Source organism: Mastigoproctus giganteus, chromosome 3 (assembly GCF_048544385.1).
Source record: "Mastigoproctus giganteus isolate SK-2022 chromosome 3, ASM4854438v1, whole genome shotgun sequence".
Lineage (NCBI taxonomy): Eukaryota > Metazoa > Arthropoda > Arachnida > Uropygi > Thelyphonidae > Mastigoproctus > Mastigoproctus giganteus.
This window is the reverse complement of record NC_143577.1, coordinates 20,975,757-20,998,518: the sequence shown is the minus strand read 5'-3', so window position 1 is coordinate 20,998,518 and position 22,762 is coordinate 20,975,757. Positions and strand designations below refer to the sequence as shown.

At 36.4% G+C, this 22,762-nt stretch overlaps 1 protein-coding gene across 1 annotated transcript in view; it reads left to right on the top strand.

Moving 5' to 3' along the window:
* The first annotated feature begins 1,797 nt into the window (after positions 1-1,797).
* Positions 1,798-22,762, top strand: part of LOC150087781 (uncharacterized) — a 251,831-nt gene continuing 230,866 nt past the window's right edge. The window contains exon 1 of the mRNA XM_090369876.1: positions 1,798-1,836. The gene's annotated coding sequence lies outside the window, so the exon portion shown is untranslated. The remainder of the gene's footprint in view (positions 1,837-22,762) is intronic.

The following is a 22,762-nucleotide window of genomic DNA, read 5'->3' as shown; positions in this document are numbered from 1 at the left end:
ATATATAACAATGTAATAATTAACTTGCTCAGTTGGTTTCAATTCCTCTTATTAATTTAATTTGATTTTGTTGCAAAAAGAAATTTGAGTTTAGAGGAGGAGACATTGAAAATTCCATTTTGACCGGAGGAAAGAGTGTGTGACGAGGTCGATTGCCAGCCAGATGTATTTATGCATTTTATTTTTCCGTGTTTAATTCTTACCTATTAAAAATTAAAGACAGGAAATCTCCTTGAAACTAAGAGTTTGTTGCGTCTCCCTTCCTCAATGAAGACTGCTAAACACATTGAAACGGAGGTGTATTGAAAGGGGCTCGTGCGAGCGAGCCCTTGTTAATTAACAAATTGGCAGCACAATTCTACATCGAAAGAAAGAAAAAAAACAACAAAACTTTCAAGTCACTTCATTTTCTTCAACCTTAACCACACTCTACTAGTCTATATTTATCATTGTTTTTTCACTAGTCTCATAATGTGAAAAACAGTATCCTCATAATGTGAGATTATGAGGCTACTGTTTTTTATCGTCAACCAAAGATTGCACTTTGATGGGACAAAAAAAAAACTTCAATGCTGCACATTGTGAAATAGATTTTATCATTTAAATGTGTTGTTACGAATTTGTTTAGTATAGTTTTAATTTAGTAAGCCTCTATTCCTACTGTGCTGTGCTTCCCAGTTATTGCACATCTTTTGCGTTGGCAGATAAATGGCCAATAACTGGTTATAGAGGGATTCGTATTTTGCAACGTAACGAAATGTTTTATTCTCTTGCATAAGGTAATAACATACTTATTTGTAAATAACTGAGACATTTCTTCACCCAAACATTGTGTTCATTCTTCAGCAGGTCCTCTGTATTAGTCTGAGTAATTTTCAGAGGTGGACAATCATCTCCTAAAATGTTTAATTAATACTTTCTTTTTGTTCTTTCTCTGCTATTTTGGAGTTTTTGTCTCTGATAAACGGTGATGATTAAAACTCAGGACTACTTATAAACAATTCTCTTGTTTGTTATTTATATAAATTGGTGACCATGTGATGCCAGAGATTAGATCCAGTTCTGCATTTCATACTTGATTTCAATACACGTGTTGAACTATATTACTTTTATTGGTACTTAAATAATACGTCTATACTAATATTCTGTGATTATTACTTTTTAAAATTTCGATTAGAAATAATAAAGCCAGGGTTGTAGAGGCTTGGAAGATGGAATTTTTTTCCCTTTTCTATTGTGATATATTTTTTTTTTTTGCAAAAGAAGACATCATTTATTAAGTCCAATTATGACGCCTTGTAAAGAGATATCTCTGTCGATTCCTTCCATTCCTTTTAGCCTTGAAGCATATTTTTGAACATGTGCGCATGCGCATTCATGATGTCGGACTAGTGCAGCGATTTGTCCTCACCAGCTCTTGCTACTTTCTGAACACATTGTACTGTGTATATATATTGAGATATAATATGGAAATTGCATGCTAAAGGAGTAGAAACACACTACAAATTTGAAAATAAAGAAAGGAATGCACAAAATGTATGGGGTATTAAAATATGCCGGTAATGCGAAATAAAATAATACTAAAATATTCATTCCATTTAAGTTACAATGTAGTCCGTATATAAATATATAACAAAGAGCTAAATATTCTTATGCATCGAAATCAAAAAGTTAATGGATGTAACTTTTGAGTTATTTCTTCAGAATCATTGATGGTTAAATTGGGACGAATTCAAGAGCTGAGGTCACGCATTGCTGGTGTGTTACACGGCGGATGCTTACTATATAAAGTGAAATGCCCGAGGTAAGATGGTGGTCGTCAACGGACTTTCGCGGGTAGGTTTTTGGGGATTTTCGGGAATATCATCTACTTCCCTCTAAAAAAAATCGCCAGTAACTGGTTATAGAGGGAAACATGTCTTTCTTAAATGCTATACTGTATTGACCAAAGTTTTATTTTATAATACGCGATGGTGCTGAAATATTTTTCTCTCTTACTCTTTTGGTCTTTAGCTTGTTGTGATGCTTTGTGAGATGGCGGCACCTGAGCCCTCTGCTGTTTGAAGTAGGCAGCATCGACTTTGGCCGGCGCGGTGTTCAACTTTATCGCTATTTAGATTTAGAAATGACAATTTTTGTATAAACATCCATTTATGGATTTTCTTGAACAGCTTCATTAGCTTCTGAAATATACTGTAGACTTTGTTTGTAGTATGGTTATAGTGTAACAATTATATTTTTTAAAAAAATCGGGTTTCTCGTTGGGATCATTTTCGCTCCTTTACTGCCTATTGAATTACCTTGCTACATGATCTCTCGTGATCTGTTGTTGGAAAATAACTTTTCAAAACTAACTTGTTTTAAGTATATGGTAGTATTTAGGACATTGGATTTTATTAATTTTGAACTTCTGGTTAGGTTTTGTAGGCTACTTTGGCATGTGTGACAATTCGTTTATTATGCTGCATGTTGTACTCTTAGTGACAAAAATTGTTTGGAAATAAAATATTTGTTCAATAAATTAAAGTTTTATTGACGATACGTAGTGTAGTAGACAGTAACGTTTCAGCTGTGAATAATTAAATAAAGAACATATTTGAGTATTGCAGAAAAATTGTCAAATTGATAGACCCTGATATTGTGATTGGAGACGGCTCAGAATTCATCGTATTTACGAATGTTTATATACTCTTAACGAAATGAAGTTTTATGTTGAGATCATATGGAGTTTTCATTTAGGCGATTTATCTCGCATTAAATAGTTATGATTTGACTGAAGGATGTATCCAGCAAGAATCCTTTGTAAACCCAGCTTAGTATATGCAATGCAAAACTTTTTTTTTTTTTTAATAAATTGATGAATGCTTGTTCTTTCATTACAGCGTACCAGACTTCAAAAACAAACATATGGGAATAAAATCACATAATGTGTTCTCTCTTCCTTCAAATTAGGTTTATATTTCCAATTGCAGAGCAAGTGCATTCATGAATAATATATTTCTAGTTTATATGTGAAGATGAAGAATGTAGCTTGTTTACCAGATAATTGCTGGTTTTTTTTGTTGAAATGTGATATTTATATGAAGTATATCTTTTTTGCTTGAAAGTAGTTTTGATGATAATTTTAACCTTTGCACAGCACACCATTTATCCTTGGTGGACCATTTGTAATAAGATGGATAAAGTTAATGGTTAACCATTACAACTCTCTGTGATTTTTTGTTACTGCTTCGTTTCCAATAGAATGAGCAAACATTCCTAACTTTACGCCGAGTACTGATTTCACATATTTATTATGCACTGTGTTTTTATAATAAACTTTGTAATGATAAATAAGTATTGCACCTTACATATAACTACCTGAAAATGTAATTAACTACTGGATTTTGATTTGCATAATTTCTATTGTGGAGATATGAGAAGCCAGATAAAGTTAAGGTAGTAGAGTAGACTTTTTTCCTCCTTCCCCAACATTACAATGTTATTAAAATAACTGTAATATTTAAATATTTCCTAGTTTTTAAGCTCTTTTACAGTATGCAAAATATTTCAAACATTGCTTACTCCTATTTGAAAAGCAACAGAAGAGGACTTTGATATTTTGGAATAGAAGTTTACTGATTACTGATTTCACATTTGTAATATTTAAGTTGTAGTGCAGTTGGAATCATAGATGGATTCCTCTGCTTTGGTTTATAGCAAAGACTGGCATTACAAATCGGTATTTTTTTATATATATAAAATATATGTTTTGTACATATTTGAATAGCTTTTCTTTGTGATAGTGTGTCATATATGATAACACTGAAATTATTTAAATTTCTTCCAGCAAAAATGAGAAACCCGCACTTATTTAATCATTTTTTCACTCACATTCTGATGCCTTATGTTGGTTGCCATTAAAGTATATTCTAAATATCTAAGGAACTCATTACTTCTTATATATTCATTCATTTTATATTAACACATATAAACCTTTAGATTATCTTAAGAGTGAGGGCTTTCTCCCCCACTACTGCTGTTAACCCATTCTTTATTTTGCCACCTAAGAGCTCCTGCAAAATTTTGTTTTCACTGTATCTTTTTAATTGTTAACTATTATCCCTTACTACTAGCTTTTGGATTTAATAGTATAACCTTTCTTTCATGTTTTTTCAAAAATATTTAACATCTGAAGCATGGTTTTCATTAAATTCTTCCAGTAGAAGTGAATATCATAATCATTGTTTTTTTTTTTTCCAATGGTTCTGCATTGAATATTAGAAATATTTTGAACTTCTCCACTGATAATGTCAGTCGTAATTTTTATTTCTTTGATTACAGCCTGATTGAATTACACGTTCAGTTTTCATGACTGATGTCTTGAGTTGAACATTCCTCAAGTAGTCCAGTCCGTTTTCTAAAATGTTACTGCCAATTACATAGAGCTGAAATTTTGCACTTTTCTTTTAAGAAAATAGTTATGCCCAATAAAATTTTAATCACAAATTGTTTTATTTGGAATAGTCGAATGTGAAACTCTAGTTTCTTAGCTGAAAGGAGCTGGAATGCCATAGAGCTTACAACTCCAGATATTTCAGGATTATTTTCAGATTTATTTGGTCACATCAATGGATGGGAAATGTTTCCATGAAGTTATGAAAATAGGGAATATTAATGAGATGGAGAAATAAGCAACTTAATGAGCTGCAAGGGACCTCTGGACCAGTAACTGAGTGGCTGGATGAAAATCCCTAAGTCACACATCATAAATTTGAAATTTCTATTTAGATCACTTAATCCAATTTCAGTTTTCCATTTTAATGCACCATTGTGGTGTAGAGTCAAGCTGGTCCATTCCTGCAATGAAATACAAAGCTTACAGTGAAAAAGATTTTGATTAACCATGATTAACAAGGTAAGAGTTTTCATAACATATTAGTGTCTTATATTTAATCACTTTATTTACATTTATCTTCCAGTCACTTCACCAATTGTGTTCCTTTATAACTGTTTCATTATTATCCTTGAAAGAATATTTTATAAAATTGAATAGATTGTGTGCACATCAGGAATAACTGAATTTTGGTTTTCATTTGTCAGATTTTTAAGGTCATTATGCCTTAATTCTCACTGAGCAGATATTGGGTGTCATATACAAGTGTAAAGTGTGTTCGTGTTGAATAGCACCAGGGGTTTCCCCCATCTCCTTGTTGCTTTCATTGTGGGTTCAGTACAGTTCACTGCAAAGGCCAGAGGTTTAAAAGTGTATGGATATTGTATATGTTCAGTGTTGTGCATCGTTGTTCATCTGGCCATTTATCCGCTGGACCCCTGCTGGGGTCATGTACAGTGGAACCTCATAAATTTGACATTCTCTGAACACAGCTCATGCAGAAATTTTGAAAGTTGTGGACATAGCCTTAGAATTCGGTGCTAATTAATATTATGTATATTGCTTTCTACTCAGTAAGCTCAGGGCTGATAACATAATTTAATGGTCACGTCATCAGAGACAATTTTAATTTCGACAAAATTCGGGGATCTCTTTCAATTGAATGATTAACAATAAGAATTTTCGTAACATGAAATTTTCATTCATGCATTAAGAATTTGCAGATAAATGAAACACTAGGTGACTGATCACAGTGTACTGATGTGGGGTTTACTTAAAGATGTAACTACCATCAAGGGTAAAGGGAAGGGTTTTTGATTTCATAAAGGTGTGACTACAGTGGTCTCAGACAGTTTTTAAATTCTATACAGTGTGATCAACTGATGATGTTACCAATGGTAAACTCTAAATCGGAAGCCTTCAGGGATTTAATCTTGGAGGTTACTAGGCTCTTCATACCAACTAAGAAATACTGTTCAAAGTTCAGGCCTAAAATGGATGTCAGATGAATTAATGAGGCTCGTGGCAGGGAAGAAAAATGTGTGGAATGCATATAAATTACAGGCAACACAGAAGCCTACGGCAGATATAAGCTAGTCTGTGATCAAGCCACAAAGGAGATTAGGCAGGAAAAGGCAGATTACGAGAAATCTTTGGCAAAGGATACAAAGAAAAACAGCAAAGAGTTCTTTACTTATGTAAACTCTAGAAGGAAGGGGATGAATCAGATTGGCCCACTTAACATAGATAGTTCAACTTTTGATGATCCTGCTCAAGTAGCTGATAAACTGAATGAGTATTTTGCATCTACATTCACACATGAGGAGTTATCCAAGGAGTGGAATGCCAGAAGTTTATCAAACTCTGGCAGGGAGCTAAGTGATTTTGTAATAACTGAGTGGAAGAGAAATTGTTGAGATTAAACATAAAAAAGGCACGCACTGGGGTGAATGGAATCTATCCAGTCATATTGAAGGTGGCAGCAAGGGAAGTTAGCAAACCCTTAGCCATAATTATGAGAGCATCCACAGATTCAGAGGAGATCCCCATGGACTGGAGATTTGCAAATGTAAATCCAATTCACAAAGGGGGTTCAAAGAGGTGACACAAATAATTATAGACCTGTTAGTTTAACTTCTGTTCCGGAGAAAATAATGGAGTCATTGGTCAAAGAGATGATACAGGATCACCTAGGCAAGACTGCAGTAACAGTTTAGACACAGCATGGGTTTGTTAAGGGGAAGTCTTGTCTGACCAATTTGAGTGGATACTACAATGTGGTCACAAAGGAACATGATGCAAAAAATAATTTTGATATCATATACTTTTTTTCAGGAAAGCTTTTGATACTGTTGCACATGGAAGACTGCTGTACAAATTTGAGCAGTATGGCATTAAGGGCAATTTGCTGCAATGGATAAAGGGTTGGTTGTCTGGGAGACGGCAGAGAGTGGTAATAAATGGACACTGCTCTACGTGGACTAATGTTATTAGTGGAGTCCCCAGGATTCGGTGCTGGGCCCATTGTTGTTTTGTGTTGTATCAGTATCATTGATAAATATCAATGATATTGATGAAGGTATATCAGGCTTAATGTATAAGGTTGGCAGGGTTGTTAATAACAGTAATGACAGTATGCTGCTGCACCAGGATCTGGAAAAGTTGGATAGATGGGCTGAGAAGTAGCAACTGAAGTTTAACATTGACAAATGCAAAGTACTGCATATGGGTAGCAGTAACCTAAGAGAAACGTACTGTGTGTGTGGTACTACGCTCAGAAAGGTGGAGAATGAAAAAGACCTGGGGGGGGGGGTAATTGCGCAGTCAGATATGAAGTTCTCTGAGCAGTGCAGATGTGCTGCCAGCGCCGGTCATGGAGTTTTGTTGTTGTTGTTTGGTTTTTAGGAGCATTAGCAACTAAGGCCATATTGCTCCGGGGATATGCGGTGGTCATTTGCTGACCTTTCCGCATCCTCCATATTTAGTGGTGACGGGCTCGAACCCTGGTCTAATCAAGAAGTGTATGCTACGCACTGCTGCTCCTTCCCACCTGGCTACGGAGGCACCCTGGAGTTTTGTAAATGATATTTAGAAATTTTGCCCGCAGAGACAAGGAGGTGATTATCCTTTTGTATAAGGCAATGGTCAGGCCCCACCTTGAGTACTGCGTACAGGTCTGGAGGCCTCATTTTAGGAAAGATGTAGAGTTGTTAGAACGAGTACAGAGAAGGGCAACAAGATTGGTGAGAGGAAACAGAGGGTTGTGCTTATGAAGAAAGCCTTAAGTACTGCAAGTTGCAGCATCTGGAGACTAGGCACCTGTGAGGCTATCTGATTGAGGTGTATAAGGCCTTGAATGGTTTGAGCAGGCTCAATGCTGACAGGATACTTCCACTAGCTCAGACTAAGAACTTCAGGGAACATAGATTCAAATTGAGGAAAGACAGTTGTAAAATAGAAGTGCGGAAGTTTGCCTTGAGCCAGTGTGAAGGTGATTGGTGGAACCGACTTCCATCTGTTGTTGTGGAAGTTAATAGCTGAAATAAAATTAAGGCTGAACTTGGAGAAACATTTGGAGTGACCGGATGGGCCAAATGTGAAGGGTTTTTTTTTTTGGCTGATGCTGTATAAGCTTGCTTGCTTGCATCATATGCCTCGGCTAATGCTAATATTATGGCGTTTTATTTATCTGCTTTTTTTACATTTTTCTTCTGGTTTCTTCACCGATTGTGTTCCTTTATAATTTGTTTTGTTATTATCCTTGAAAGAATATTATATGAAAATCAGCAGATAACAATTATGCACGTAGCCTGTAGCATTCAGAAGTGTAATTCATATATGTGTGTGTGTGTGTGTGTATTTACTACTTAGCAAGCTCGGGTAAGCCAGTAGTATAATTTGGTGGTCATGTGATCTGAAACAATATTTTATTTTATCGATGGGAATTTAACATCATATACTTACATTTCAGAAAAGCTTTTGATATTGTTACACAAAAAAGATTGCTGTACAAATTTCAGGAGTGTAGTGTCACAGGAGTTATGGCTGTGTATAAAGGAGTGGTTGAGTGGCAGAAGACAGCAGTTATTAATTGGAACTGCTCTTCTTGTACTAATAACATTACTCTAAGCAGTTGAACTAAATGCTGATGGTGCCCAGCAGTGGGTCACAAGTCACCTTATTGTTTTCAATATTTGTTGATGATATAGATGAAGCCAAATCAGGCTTAATACTTAAGTTAATACAGAGGTTGGCATAATGGTTAATGACTGGAACCAGGGTATGCTACTGCAGTAGACCTAGAAAAATGAAGCAGATGGGCTGAGAAATGGCAATTGAAGTTCACCATTGGAAAATGCGAGGAACTCCATATGGGTAGCTGTAATCCCAGATTAACATACTGACTGGGCGTTGATGTGTAATATACTAACTACCAACTTAGTGGAAAAGTAAAAAAAGAACTGGAATAATTGCACAGTTGGATGTGAAAATCTCTGAGCAGTGCAGATAGGTTGCCAGCACAGCTCATGGGTTTCTATCAATGATACAAAGGAATTTTGCCAGTAGGGATAAGTAGGTGATTATCCTATTGTATAAGGTAATGGTTAGGCACATCTCGAGTACTGAATATAGGTCTGAAGTCTTGTTTCAGGATGAATATGAATCTGTTGGAATTGGTGCAGGGAAGAGCAGCAAAATTAGTCAGGAGCACAAAAAAGGTACTCTTATCATAAGAACTTAGTTCTGTAGTTGCAATGTTCGGAGATTAAGCACCTGTAAGGAGACCTGATTTAGGTGTTTAAAGCTTTGAGTGGATTGAATGAACTAAATGCTGGTGTCCTTACTCTTTCTTGGACAATGTTGTGGTCCAAGTTGGTCGTACTTTGTGGTCCTTATAATGGGGAATTTTAATTTCCCAGAGATTGACTGGAATTTGTGGGTTGGTTGCTCACACACTAGCAAGGCTTTTTTGGATTTATTGGATGATTGTTTTCTACAGCAGCATGTTTGGGAGGCAACTAGAGGGAGTAATACTCTTGATCTGATTATCAGTAGTGATTCTTCATCCATTAAGAATCTGCAGATAAAGGAACCACTAGGTGGCAGTGATCACAGTGTGATATACTGAAGTGGGATATACTCAAAAGGTAACTACCATCAAGGGTAAAGGGAAGGGTTTTTGCTTTCTTAAAGGTGACTACGGTGGTCTGAAACAGTATTTAAATTCTATACGGTGGGATCAACTGAAGATGTTACCAACAGCAAATTCAAAATGGAAAGCATTCAAAGAATTAATCTTGGAAGCTACTAGGCTTTTCATACCAACTAAGAAATATTGTTCAAGATTTAGGCCTAAATGGATGTCAGATGAACTAATTAGACATGTGACAGAAGAAAAATGCATGGGATACATTTAAAATAACAGGTGACACAGAAGCCTATGATAGATATAAGCTAGTCTGTAACCAAGTCACAAAGGAGGTTAGGCAGGCGAAGGCAGATTACAAGAAATCTTTGGCAAAGGATGCAAAGAAAAACAACAAGGAGTTCTTTACTTATGTAAACTCTAGAAGGAAGGGGATGAATCAGATTGGTCCACTTGATATTGATGGTTCAACTGTTGGTGATCCTGCTCAGGTAGCTAACAAACTAAATGAATATTTTGCATCTACATTCACACATGAGGAGTTAGTCAGGGAGGGTAATGCCAGAGGTGTATTAAACTCTGGCAGTAAGCTAGATAATCTTGTAATAACTGAGAGTAAGGTGGAGGAGAAATTGTTGAAGATAAACATAAGAAAGGCACCTGGGGTGGATGGATCTATCCAGTTATATTATAGGAGGCGGCAAAGGAAGTAAGCCATTACTATGAGAGCTTCCCTGGACTCAGGGGAGAGGTACCCATGGACTGGAGATGTGCAAATGTGACCCCAATCCACAAAGGAGGATCAAAAGGAAACAGGTAATTACAGACCTGTTAGTTTAACTTCTGTTCCAGGGAAATTAATGGAGGCACTGGTTAAAGAAGCATTGCAGGATCATCTAGGCAAGACTTCAGTTATAACTCAGACACAGCATGGGTTTGTTAAGGGGAGGTCTTGTCTGACCAATTTGATTGGATACTGTGATGTAGTCACAAAGTGATGGATGTAAAGAATAACTTTGATATCATATATTTGGATCTTAGAAAGGCCTTTGATACTGTTGCACATGAAAGACTACTGCACAAATGGAGCAGTGTGGCAGTGGAGGCAAATTGCTGCTATGGTTAAAGGGATGGTTGAGTGGGAGAAGACAGACTGGTAATCAATGGACACTGCTCTTTGTGACTAATGTTATTAGTGGAGTCACTCAGGGTTCAGTGTTAGGTCCATTGTTATTTTCTGTATTTGTAAATGATATTGGTGATGGTATATCAGGCTTAATGTCCAATTTTGCAGACTATAGGCAGGGTTGTTAAGGACACTAATGACAGTACACTGCTGCAACAGGATCTAGAAAAGTTGAGCAGATGGGCTGAGAGATGGCAAATGAAGTTTAACATTGACATATAGGAAGCAGTAACCCCAGAGTAATGTATCAACTCTGTGGTACTACACTGACAGTGGTAGAAAAAGGACCTGGGGGTAATTGTGCAGTGCAGATTGGTCTGCAAGAGTAGCTCATGGTGTCTTGTCAGTGATATATAGGAATTTTTCTAGCAGGGATAAGGAAGTGATTATCCCCCTTATACAAGAGGATAATCACCTCCTGGATTTCTGGATCTGAAAGTGGCCTTTGACTCAGTGCAATTTAAGCCACTTATGTGCCTCCTGGAGAACTACTATGGTTTCACAGGTAATGTCGCAAAGCTCCTCAGTTATCTGCTAACCAAGAGGCGCCTTACCTTCCAGCAAGGGAATAACTGCATCACAAAACAGGTGGAAGTCTGTATACCCCAAGGTGGATCGTAGTTGGCACTTTTTTTTTTTTTTCAGCGATATTTATTCCGATAATGAATGAGATACCTGCATTTATGGCCTATGCCAATGATATTGTATGTTACCTCTCAAGCCCGGCTAACACCTCACCAGACCAGCAGAGGAATTATCGAAATCTGTCTTCCTGAACAAATATCTGTCCTCCTGTGAATACGCTACCTGTTTTGGGCTTAAAATAAACCCTGAAAAATCCAGATATCTTCTCACCTAGAGCACAAGCAGAGGAGCCTCTCTGAAGCCCTCCATTGCGGGGCATGTTCTTGTCACCACTTATTCCATAAAATTCCTAGGAGTGGCAATAACGAAAATCTAACCTATGAGGAACAGATCCAGCAACTGCTTTCAAGAGCATTACAGCCTTTCTGGAGTATGAAACTTGATCTCCGTAGAGCGCACGAGGAGGAAACAGTCAAAAAATTTCTCCTCTACTATTTTAGTTCTGTCATCAGTTATGGTATTGAAGTTTGGTCGGCTGCTCCTATGTCCAGTCTGAAGATGCTCTGGGGTCTGGAATTCTGGGTCCTAGAGTGGGCCGCCAACAATTGGGCTCACCTACCCTATACAACATCAAAATCACAGCTCTGCATAAATCTCAGATACGCCCCATCCCAGCACTTGGCATATGTGAGGAAGCTCACAGTGGTGCTTAATCTGTGCTCCGCTGCTCTCGACTTCGTTAATATCTGGGAAATCGTAGGCTGGTAAATCCCTGGTAGAGCTCACAGAAACCGTCCAGTGCTCTATTCTAACCTGCAGAAGCTCTCGACCTTCAAGAGGCACTTTCCGAACAGCATCATTGGCGCGCTGAACTCCACAAACATTGATTTGGATGTGTGGTCCAGAGATTCTGCCTACAGAGAAGAAAAGCTCAAATCCGTAGAGAAGTGCAGTCTGCATTCCTGCAATTGTCAGCGGAATAACTCCCAGTGAAAGTGTCCAGACCAGACTGTCTTAATGTGTTGCAGCTTGTATATAATAACTGTAAAATCTGTATAATAATTATATAATGCATTGTCAGCTGTATGTAATCTATTGGCATTTTCTGTGTATTTTATGAATTTGTGGACCTACATAGTTTTTTTATGTACTGAATGTAATGTGTACAGTTAATTGTGAGATTCTTCTGGTTGCCTGTAGCGGGAATCGTGTCCTATATTTCTATGAATAAAGAATTTTATTATTATTATTATAAGGCAATGGTTTGGCCACACATTGAGTACTGTATACAGGTCTGGAGGCCTCATTTTAAGAAGGATGTAGAGCTGTTGGAACAAGTACAGAGAAGGGCAACAAGATTAGTGAATGGAACAAAGGTTGCTCTTACGAAGAAAGGCTTAATTTTTGCAAATTACAGTGTCTGGAGACTAGGCACCTGCGAGGTGATCTGATTGAACAAGAAGGAAAGGGATGAAAAACATTGGTCCACTAGATACGAATGGTATAACATTTGATGATCCTGCTCAAGTTGCTGACAAACTGAATAGGTATTTAGCAGATGGGCTTGAGAGGTGGCAACTGAAGTTTAATTGACAAATGCGAAGTACTGCATATGGGTAGCAGCAACTGCAAAGTAATATACCAACTTTGTGGTATTACACTCAGGGTAGTGGAGAATTAAAAATACCTGGGTGTGATTGTGCAGTCATTATGAAGTTTTCTAAGCAGACAGGCTACAAGAGTAGCTCATTGGGTAAGGGGGTGATTATCTTAAGGGATAAAGAGGTGATTATCCCCTTGTATATGGAAATGGTCAGGCTGCACATCTGTACAGGTCTGGAAGCCTCATTTTAGGAAGTATGCAGAGCTCCTGAATAGGTATAGAGAAGGGCAACGAGATTGGTGAGGGGAACAAGGGGGTGTTCTTACTAAGAAAGGGTTCAGTTCTGCAAAATTGCAGCATCTGGAGACTAGGCACCTGCAAAGTGATCTGATTGAGGTGTTTAAGGCTCCAAATGGTTTGATGAAACTCAGTGCTGATGGTATTCTTGCTCTTGCTCAGAGAGGCGCCTCCGTAGCCAGGTGGAAAGGAGCAGCAGTGCGTAGCACACGCTTCTTGATTAGACTGGGGTTCGAGCCCATCACCACCAAATACGGAGGATGCGGGAAGGTCAGGAAATGACTACCGCATATCCCGGAGCAATATGGCCTTAGTTGCTAATGCTCCTAAAAACCAAATAACATAACAGCTCTTGCTCAGATTACACACCGGGGGGGGGGCATAAATTCAAATTGAGGAAAGACAATTGTGGAATAGATTTGTGGAAATTTGCCTTTAGCTAGTGGGTGGTTGATTGCTGTATCTACATTCACACACAAGGAATTTTTTAGGAATCTGGATGCTGGAAGTATATTAAATTACAGGGAAATGATTTTGTGATAACTGAAAGGAAAGTGAAAGAGAGTGTTGAAGCTAACCATATATAGGAAACTTGGAGCAGATGGAATTTATCAGATTATATTGAGAGAGGCAGCAAAAGGAGGTCAGCAAACTTTTAACCATAATTATATGAACATCCTTGGATTCAGGGGAGGCCCCATTGTTGTTTTTTCAGTATTTATTAATGATGTTGATGACAGTATATTATGCTTAATGTTTGAGTTTGTAGATGATACAAAGGTTGGCAAGATGGTGAATGACAAGACCTAAAAAAATTAGGCACGTGGGCTGATGGCAGTTGAAGTTTAACATTATAAAATGCAAGATACTGCATATGGGTAGCAGTAATCCAGAATAACATACAACTGTGTGGTATGCTATTCTGGGATCAAAGTGTTTTCATTCTTCACAGAGGGTAGTGAAGAATGAAAAAGACCTGGGGATAATTGTGCAGTCAGAGATGAAGTTCTTTGAGAAGTGACAACAGGCTGCCAGGACAGCTCATTGGGTTTTGTCAATGGTATACAGGAATTTTGTCAGCAGGGATAAGGAGGTGATTATCCTGCTGTATTAAACATTGGGCAAGCCTAATCTTGAGTGCTGCATACGAGTCTGGAAGCCTAATTTTAGGAGGATGTTGATCTGGAACTGAGATGGGCAAAGTAATTAATGAGGGGAAGAAAAGGACACAGCAAAAAGGCTTTAATTCCACAAATTGCAGCATCTGGAAACTAGGTACTTGTGAGTAGATTTGATTGAGGTGTTTGAGGCTTTGAATGGATTGAGTAAGCTAAATGCTGATGGCATGCCTCCTCTGCTCATACAACACACTAGGGGACATTAAGGAAAGACGTTTGCTGGATAGATCTGTGTAAATTTGTTTTCAGCCAGTGAGTAGTTGATTGAGACAGACTTCCATCTAGTGCTGTGGAAGTTTGAATAAATTTTGAGGAGGAACTAAACAGATTATTCAAGCAGTCGGAAAGGTGATGAGGGTGGTTTTTTTTGGGGGGGGGGTAGGCTGTATAAGCTTGCTTTCTTGCATCATTTGTTATTACTAATACTAAATAGTGCAGTATAATTTCAACAATCAATTCACCTTAAAAATAACTTAATAGATTCTACTGTACTCTGCAGTACTATACCACAAACTAGTATTGAATATCTTGCATAATGTAATTTTGTGTGTTGCAAGTATGTAGTAAAAATGATGTGCAGTCTAGAAAGTACATAAAACAAAGGAAATATTTTTTTTTTGGAAATTGTTGATGAATTTAATGCACAAATCTGGCATCTGTGGTGCTTTTTATTTTTTAATGTCTACTCAGTCTATTTGCCTCCTCTGCTCATAAAACACACTAGGGGACATTAAGGAAAGATGTTTGCTGATGTTTGCTGGATAGATCTGTGTAAATTTGTTTTCAGCCAGTGAGTAGTTGATTGAGACAGACTTCCATCTAGTGCTGTGGAAGTTTGAATAAATTTTGAGGAGGAACTAAACAGATTATTCAAGCAGTCGGAAAGGTGATGAGGGTGGTTTTGGGGGGGGGGTAGGCTGTATAAGCTTGCTTTCTTGCATCATTTGTTATTACTAATACTAAATAGTGCAGTATAATTTCAACAATCAATTCACCTTAAAAATAACTTAATAGATTCTACTGTACTCTGCAGTACTATACCACAAACTAGTATTGAATATCTTGCATAATGTAATTTTGTGTGTTGCAAGTATGTAGTAAAAATGATGTGCAGTCTAGAAAGTACATAAAACAAAGGAAATATTTTTTTTGGAAATTGTTGATGAATTTAATGCACAAATCTGGCATCTGTGGTGCTTTTTATTTTTTAATGTCTACTCAGTCTATTTCTTCTCTGCCGTTGGACTACGTTCAGAAATATTCAGAAAGTGCCAGAATTTTTGAATGCCGGATTTAAGAAGTTCTGTAGTTTGATTTGGGTCTTGGGCAGGACACATAGCTCAAAGACATGATGACAGATGGACTAAGAATATAACAGAATGGTACCCAAGAGGAGCTAAGAGAAAACCTGGAAGACAACAACGGAGATGGACAGATGAAATTCATGAGTTTGTGGGTAGTAAATGGATGGCCATTGCAGAAAACAGAAGGAACTGGAAAGTTGCTGGAGAGGCCTTCATCTTGCAGTGGATTGAAAATGGCTGATGATGATGATGTAGTTTGATTTATTCTCTTCTCCTATCTCAGATCAGAATGTTCTAGATTTGAAAATATACGATTACCCAATTATAATTTCAAAGTTTTTAATAAATTATGATTTTAATAAAAGGATTAGTCAGTAGAAACACTACATTTACTAACTGAATATAAGTGTTGCTTTATATAGGTTTGAATAGATTGTAAATTTTGTTTATTCATACTGTTCTGCTTGATTAGGCAATGTTAGTATTTAGCTATAAAGTGCAGGGAAGCCACACACATTTGCTGCACTAGCAAAACAAGTAAATTACTCAATAAAAATAAATAATAATAAATAAATTCCACTTTAAAAATAAAATAGATAACTATATACAGAGTTATCTGTGTGATGAAACACTCACATAGATAATTATCCAGGTGATCTTTGAATTTTTTCAAGCTAGCCATAGAAGTAACTTATTCTGGTGATTAACAGCTTTTTAGCTAAAGAAAAACTTCCTACAGTCTAGTCTGAATCTTTTTCCCTGTCATTTGAATTTATGTCTTCTGATTCTAGAGGAGCATTCCAGTACTTGGACACAGTATCCCAATTCCACTCAGTTGCCTTTTACAGTCGGATTATGAATGAAACTTCTCTACAAGCAAATGTTCTATTAATCAGTGATAGGATACCATGAGCCTTTCTTGCCACCTGTCTACAGTGTCCAGATAACTTCATTAGTAACTCCCAAATCCTTTTCTCCCTCCACAATTTTTAATTCAACCTTATCAAGTGTAAAAGTTAATTTGGAGTTGCTATTTCCAAAGTATAAGAATCTGCATTTTGCTGCCTTAAAATATAGCCACTTTTCTGACCATCCTTGAAGCATATCCAAGTAATCTTGAAGGTGTGCTGCTTTGTTCTGATTATTAACCACTCTCCCAATTTTCAAAACATCTCCAATTTTGACATTATCCCCTCCCCCCTTATCCTTCATCAGTCTCATTGATGAAAATTAGAAACAACAGTGGTCCCAGAAACAGTCCTTGCAGGACCCATTTCTGATGTTTAGAATTCTTGTGGATGGAACTAATGGAACTGTTTTTATACTTTGGATGACATTTGTATTAAATCTTCCTTTAATGGTCCTTATTGAAATATTCTTCTTTACTTAAATTTTCACTCTCCAAGATTTTCACTTCTGTTGGCCTTGTTTGGTTTGTTGATGTTATATATGAAAGTCAGAAACAACAGTGGTCCCAGAACTGAATTAGACAGAATTTGTTAATTTGGCCACATTAATTGATGGAAAATGTTGTGAATAGCGTATTGATATTAAAATCTGATGTAAAGGAACTGGATGTTTAACAGGGTTTGATTCTTCATTATGAAGGATCCATCATTTCACCATTCATGTAAATTACATGGTTGGATCCGAAAGTTTGAGGATTGACATTTTATTTAAACAGATTGTTTTTACAGATATATCAAATTTATATCAAATTTTCCAAAATAATGACTGACTGTTTACACATTTTCCTTCGGTTACATATTGATCAAAGCTTCTTCAGAGGCCCTTAAATGAGGTCTTTATGTTGGGAAAAAAAATAAAAAAAAAAATCTCATGTAACAAGGTAAGTCAAATAAAGAAAATGTTGCAAGGCAGGTACAGAATATTTTGAAAGGTTTTGGAAATTGTCTCATGATGGGTAGAGACATTTGTTGGGAAATAATTTCTGGCAGATCAGGTTTCTTCTTTTTGATTATATCTGTGTAAGTGCTGTTGTAGTCATATTAAAAGTATGACCTCCCCATAAAAATTCATAATGAATTATACTTTTATGATAAAAAAATTAGCATAACTTTGCCTTTAGTCTGTTAGATCAAATTTTTCTTCCTGGGCGACATCCGTTCAGAGGATATATTTTATCTTGCGGCTTGTAAAAATAACACTGTTCATCTTGTCACTGTTGTTTATAAAGATCGTATAGATCACAATTACAAATTTCAGTTAATTCTTTTGAAAGTTAATCTATTGTTTCCACTTGATCTTTTATTAAAGACTTGGGAACAAAGGAGTTGCATATTTTTAAGTGTTTAAGATGCCTGATACAGGCGCCTCCGTAGCCAGGTGGGAAGGAGCAGCAGTGCGTAGCACACGCTTCTTGATTAGACCGGGGTTAGAGCCTGTCACCAAATACGGAGGATGCGGAAAGGTCAGGGAATGACCACCGCATATTCCGGAGCAATATGGCCTTAGTTGCTAATGCTCCTAAAAAAAACCAAATAACAATAACATGCCTGATACAGTAGATTCTCGCTTATCTAGGGTGGATGAGAAATAATGCCCAGATAATTGAAATCCTGAATAATCTGCAGAATGAAAGAAAACCTTGTAAATGTGAACAACACAATCTTATTTTCATAAATATTGTATCTATTAAAGTACCATATTTGTTAAGGTATATTAAACATGAGAAGATTTAACACAATTTATTATGAAGATATAATTTTCTGAAAAAGGAAATCAATGAAGTTTGCTTTTTATCTTGATTTACCTACCTGTAGATGATGTTGCATAAATTTTAAAGCACAATCATGTCAGCAAGAGTGATATTTCCTTGCTGTACCATGTAGTCGAGTAAAGACAGGAATGGACTAGTCCAGGTGGATAGGACAGCAATTGTTGCCTTGGCCAAAACCAGCCAGGCCAACCCAGAGTAGAGATCCCAAAATGCCAACTTGTTAAAGTTGTTACTTGTAGCACCTTTTTCGTGTTTATTGATGAACTGGAGTTTTTGTTCAATCAAAAGTATAACCCTTTTCCATTTTAAAGATGATGGATGCACATGGGGGACAATCAAAAAAAAAAACAGATAGTACAGTAATAAAGGAACATTACAAAATATAAACGAACAACACCTGTAACGGATTGCATTTATTTCTTTTTGTTATCTGATTTAGACTTCCATGAGTCATAGAGACCGTTGTTAATCTACAACCTGGATAATTTGACTCCAGATAATTGCGAGTCATTTGTATGATGGCTTGGCAACTACTACATGTTATTCCAGCTTGTGAGAGGTTAACTTCTTAAATTCCTATTTACAGTTGGCCCAAATAATGCTCCTAACATGAGAGACTAATTTATTGTTTGTTGACATGCAAGGTTTCTCATAACTCATCCTTGATATTGCACCTCTGCCTGAAGCACTTGTACCTCTTGATAAAACTTTTTCACCATATGCTTTAATAATCAATTCTAGAGTCTCTGAAGCAGATTTTTTTTTAACAAAAAGTAAAATTTTATAGACCTTTGTTTAAAAAAAGTTACATCCTAAAAAAAGGACAATATGAAAAACAAATTACTTATTAACAACAACAAATAAAAGTAAACCTTTTTTGGATGTGCAACTAAACACCACCTACTGTAAAATTTTTAGAAATTCCAGGTTACAAAATAAAAAGATTTTTTGTTTACTGTACAAATGTTTTTATCAATTTTAGCTCTGGAAGTTTTTGATCTTTGTATATGTAATACAGAAATTAGGTTTTTTTTTTAACTTGGCCTTCATTTTTCATAATCTTCAACATTTCTGTTGTGAAAGGCTTGTACGTTGTGTTGCAAGAAATTGTCAAGACAGTATTTTTTTTCAGAAAAGCATTTGGATTGATTGGTCAAATAATAAAGCCTGTAATTAAAGATGATTGCATTTATATGCTTTGGCAGCCTTTGTTTGATGTGATATGTAACATAGTGCTGATTGGATTCATTTCATGTGGATGAGCAGTTGTTTTGAAAACTCATGAATTGCCATACACTGCTTGCATCTTTTACAAAAAATCAGTCTAATCACTGTGTGTACCTTAAAACTATGGCCAGCTTTGATATTTATGCATTCTAATGTGCTATCTTAATAGGAATGGAATTATATGGAAATCACAGAATGGATTTGTTAAGATTTGTTGGACAGGATTCCCAATCCTGTCCAACCAGTTTGATTAGATACTATGACATAGTAACAAACAAACTGGATACAAATAATTTTGATATATATTTAAATTTCAGCAAAAATTTTGACACTGTTTTACATGCAAAGGACAGCTGTACAAATTGCAGCAGTGTGGCATTAGGGACAAATTACTGTTATGGATAAAGGGATGGTTGAGTGGCAGAAGGCAGAGAGTGGTTATTAATGGGCACTGCTCTTGGAATCGTTCAGGGCTGGCCCTTTACTATTTTCAGTATTTATTAATAAAGGATATCAAGCTTATTGTCTAAAGTTTGCAGGTGATACAAAGTTTGTGGTTGATGACAAGAATCAAGGCATATACTGCAGCAAGACCTAGAAAAATTAGATGAGATGATAAGTGGCAGTTGAGGTTTAACAATGGTAAATGCAAGGCACTGCATATGGGCAGCAGTAAACCCAGCATAACATACCAGTTTGGTGGTGCCAAACTCAAGCTGGTGGAAAAACAAAAGAGACCTAGTGGTAATTATACAATCCAACATGAAGTTTTTTGAGTAATGCAGACAGGCTGCTAGGTCAGCTCATAGGGTTTTGTCAATGGTATACAGGAACTTTGCCAGCAGGGACGAAGAGCTGATTATGTCATTGTATAAGGCAATGGTTAGGTCACACTTTGAGTACTGCATACAGGTCTGAAGCTTCATTTTAAAAAAGATGTGGATCTCTTAGAATGGGTGTAGGAACGAGCAACCAGATTAATCAAGAACACAAAAGGGTACCCTTACCATAAAGGACTTTGGTTCTGCAAATTGCAATACGTGGAAAATAGGCACTTGCAAGGAGACCTTATTGAAGTGTTTAAGCATTTAAATGGACCGAATAAACTTGATTGTGGTATTCTTACTGTTTCCTGGACAACACACTCAACACAAAGGAACATAAACTTAAATTGGAAAAGGATGCATGTAGGACCGATATGTGCAAATTGCTTTCAGCCATAGAGTGTAATTGATTGTTGGGACAGTTGTCATCTGGTATGAAAGTGGGTAGTTTGAATAAATTTAAGGAAAAATTAGACATATTAGAGGTGAGGTGAGTGGTTTTTTTTTTTTGCTGATTTGTAAGCATGCTTCCCTGTAACATTTGTTTCTACTACTAATAATAATCTCTGTCAGCTTGTTGATTCCACTGCTATCCAGTTTGACAGTAATGGAATTTTATGTGCTATAATTCAAGATTTTCCCTCAGCTCACTGGCCCCCAAAACACATTATACAACTATATGACACATCATGAGTAAATCATAGGGTTATTTATGACAGCATTCACAAATGTCACAGTCCAAATAGGCTTTTATTTAACCTACTTTATTGTAATATTGCATATTAATCTCAGTATATGTGCCTTTTGGAATTCTGAACATAAAATAGAGGTGCCAAGAGATATTTTTATGAATACACTAGCAGATATTTCTAATCTTTGTTTGGGTTATTTATCATTGTTATTCAACCACCCAATTTACAAAGGTGGTTCCAGGGGTAAAAAGGTAATTACAGACAAGTTTAACCTCTCAATCAAGGAATATTATAGAGTCCTTGTTAAGAATGCACTACAAGGTCATCTGGACATAAATGAAATTATATGGAATAAAAAAAAACATGGGTTTGTTAAAGGGAAATCATGTCTAACTAATCTGATAAACTATTATGAGGTTGCCAGAAACAAACTGGATGCAAAGAATAACTTTTACACAGTATATTTAAATTTTGATATTATCCCACACTTGAATTTAAATTGGAATATTGTACCATTGGGGTGCAATAGCACATTGTCTCCTGTCACTTTTATCCACCATAGTTTGGGAAGAGACTGGTGGGTAAAAGTGATAGGAGACAAGGGAGATTATAAATGATTATTGCTCTGGCTGGACCAGGGTCTCAAGTGGAGGTTCACAGAGTTCAGTACTGGGCCCTTATTTCTGATGTTTGTTAAAAACACTGACTTAGGCTAAAAGGCTTGATATCAAAGTTTGCTGAGGATACAAAGGTTGGGAGAGGGGATGATAAATGATATTAACCAAAGTGTGCTGCTTTCAAGGCCCAGATGTATTCAGCTAGTTGAAAAATTGTTGTTAAATTATGTGTGGGAAAATGTAAGGTTTTTCATTTGAGTAATAATTATCTCCAATTATCTTATCTTATTGGGAAGCAACAAACTTAAGGCAGGTGATAGGGAAAAAGACTAGAGTAATTACACAATTTCACATGAAGTTTTCTCAACAGTGTAGACAGGCTAGAACAGCATTAGGTATTATCTATAATACTCAGGAATTTTGTTAGTAGGGACAAAGGTAGTTATTAGGTAGAACTACCTTGAGTACAGCTTTTGAATTCCCGTTTTGGGAAGGATGTGAATCTTCTGTGCAACGTGCAGCTAAGAACAATACGGTCAGTTTGTGATATAATTAAAACATAACTACCATTTCTCCAACCATCCAGGAAACCAGTCAGAATAACTTGAACTGGCTTTATGAATTTTGATTTACTGAAGTTAAAAGGTTAATAGTTGAGAATCATCTAATCAGTTAATTATTTCAATTGTTTTTGCTTTTCATCACTCATACCACATGATGTAAGAGATAGGATTTGCTCTGGTACCCTAACATGGGTTTCTCCACTTGGAGCATCTAATAAGCAATGTGGTGGTATTGCACAGACACCATGCAGACAAATGGAATTAGCTGGAGCGTACAAGCATCAATTCATCCTGCAACTGTAATTTGTTCCCCCTCCTTTTCCTTCAAGATGGGTGAGGGTGTGAATTTCAGTAATGTATGTTTTCCAATGGCATAATGTATTTTTCTAAAAATTGTTTTTTTTTTTTTTCTCCTCTTCCAAAAG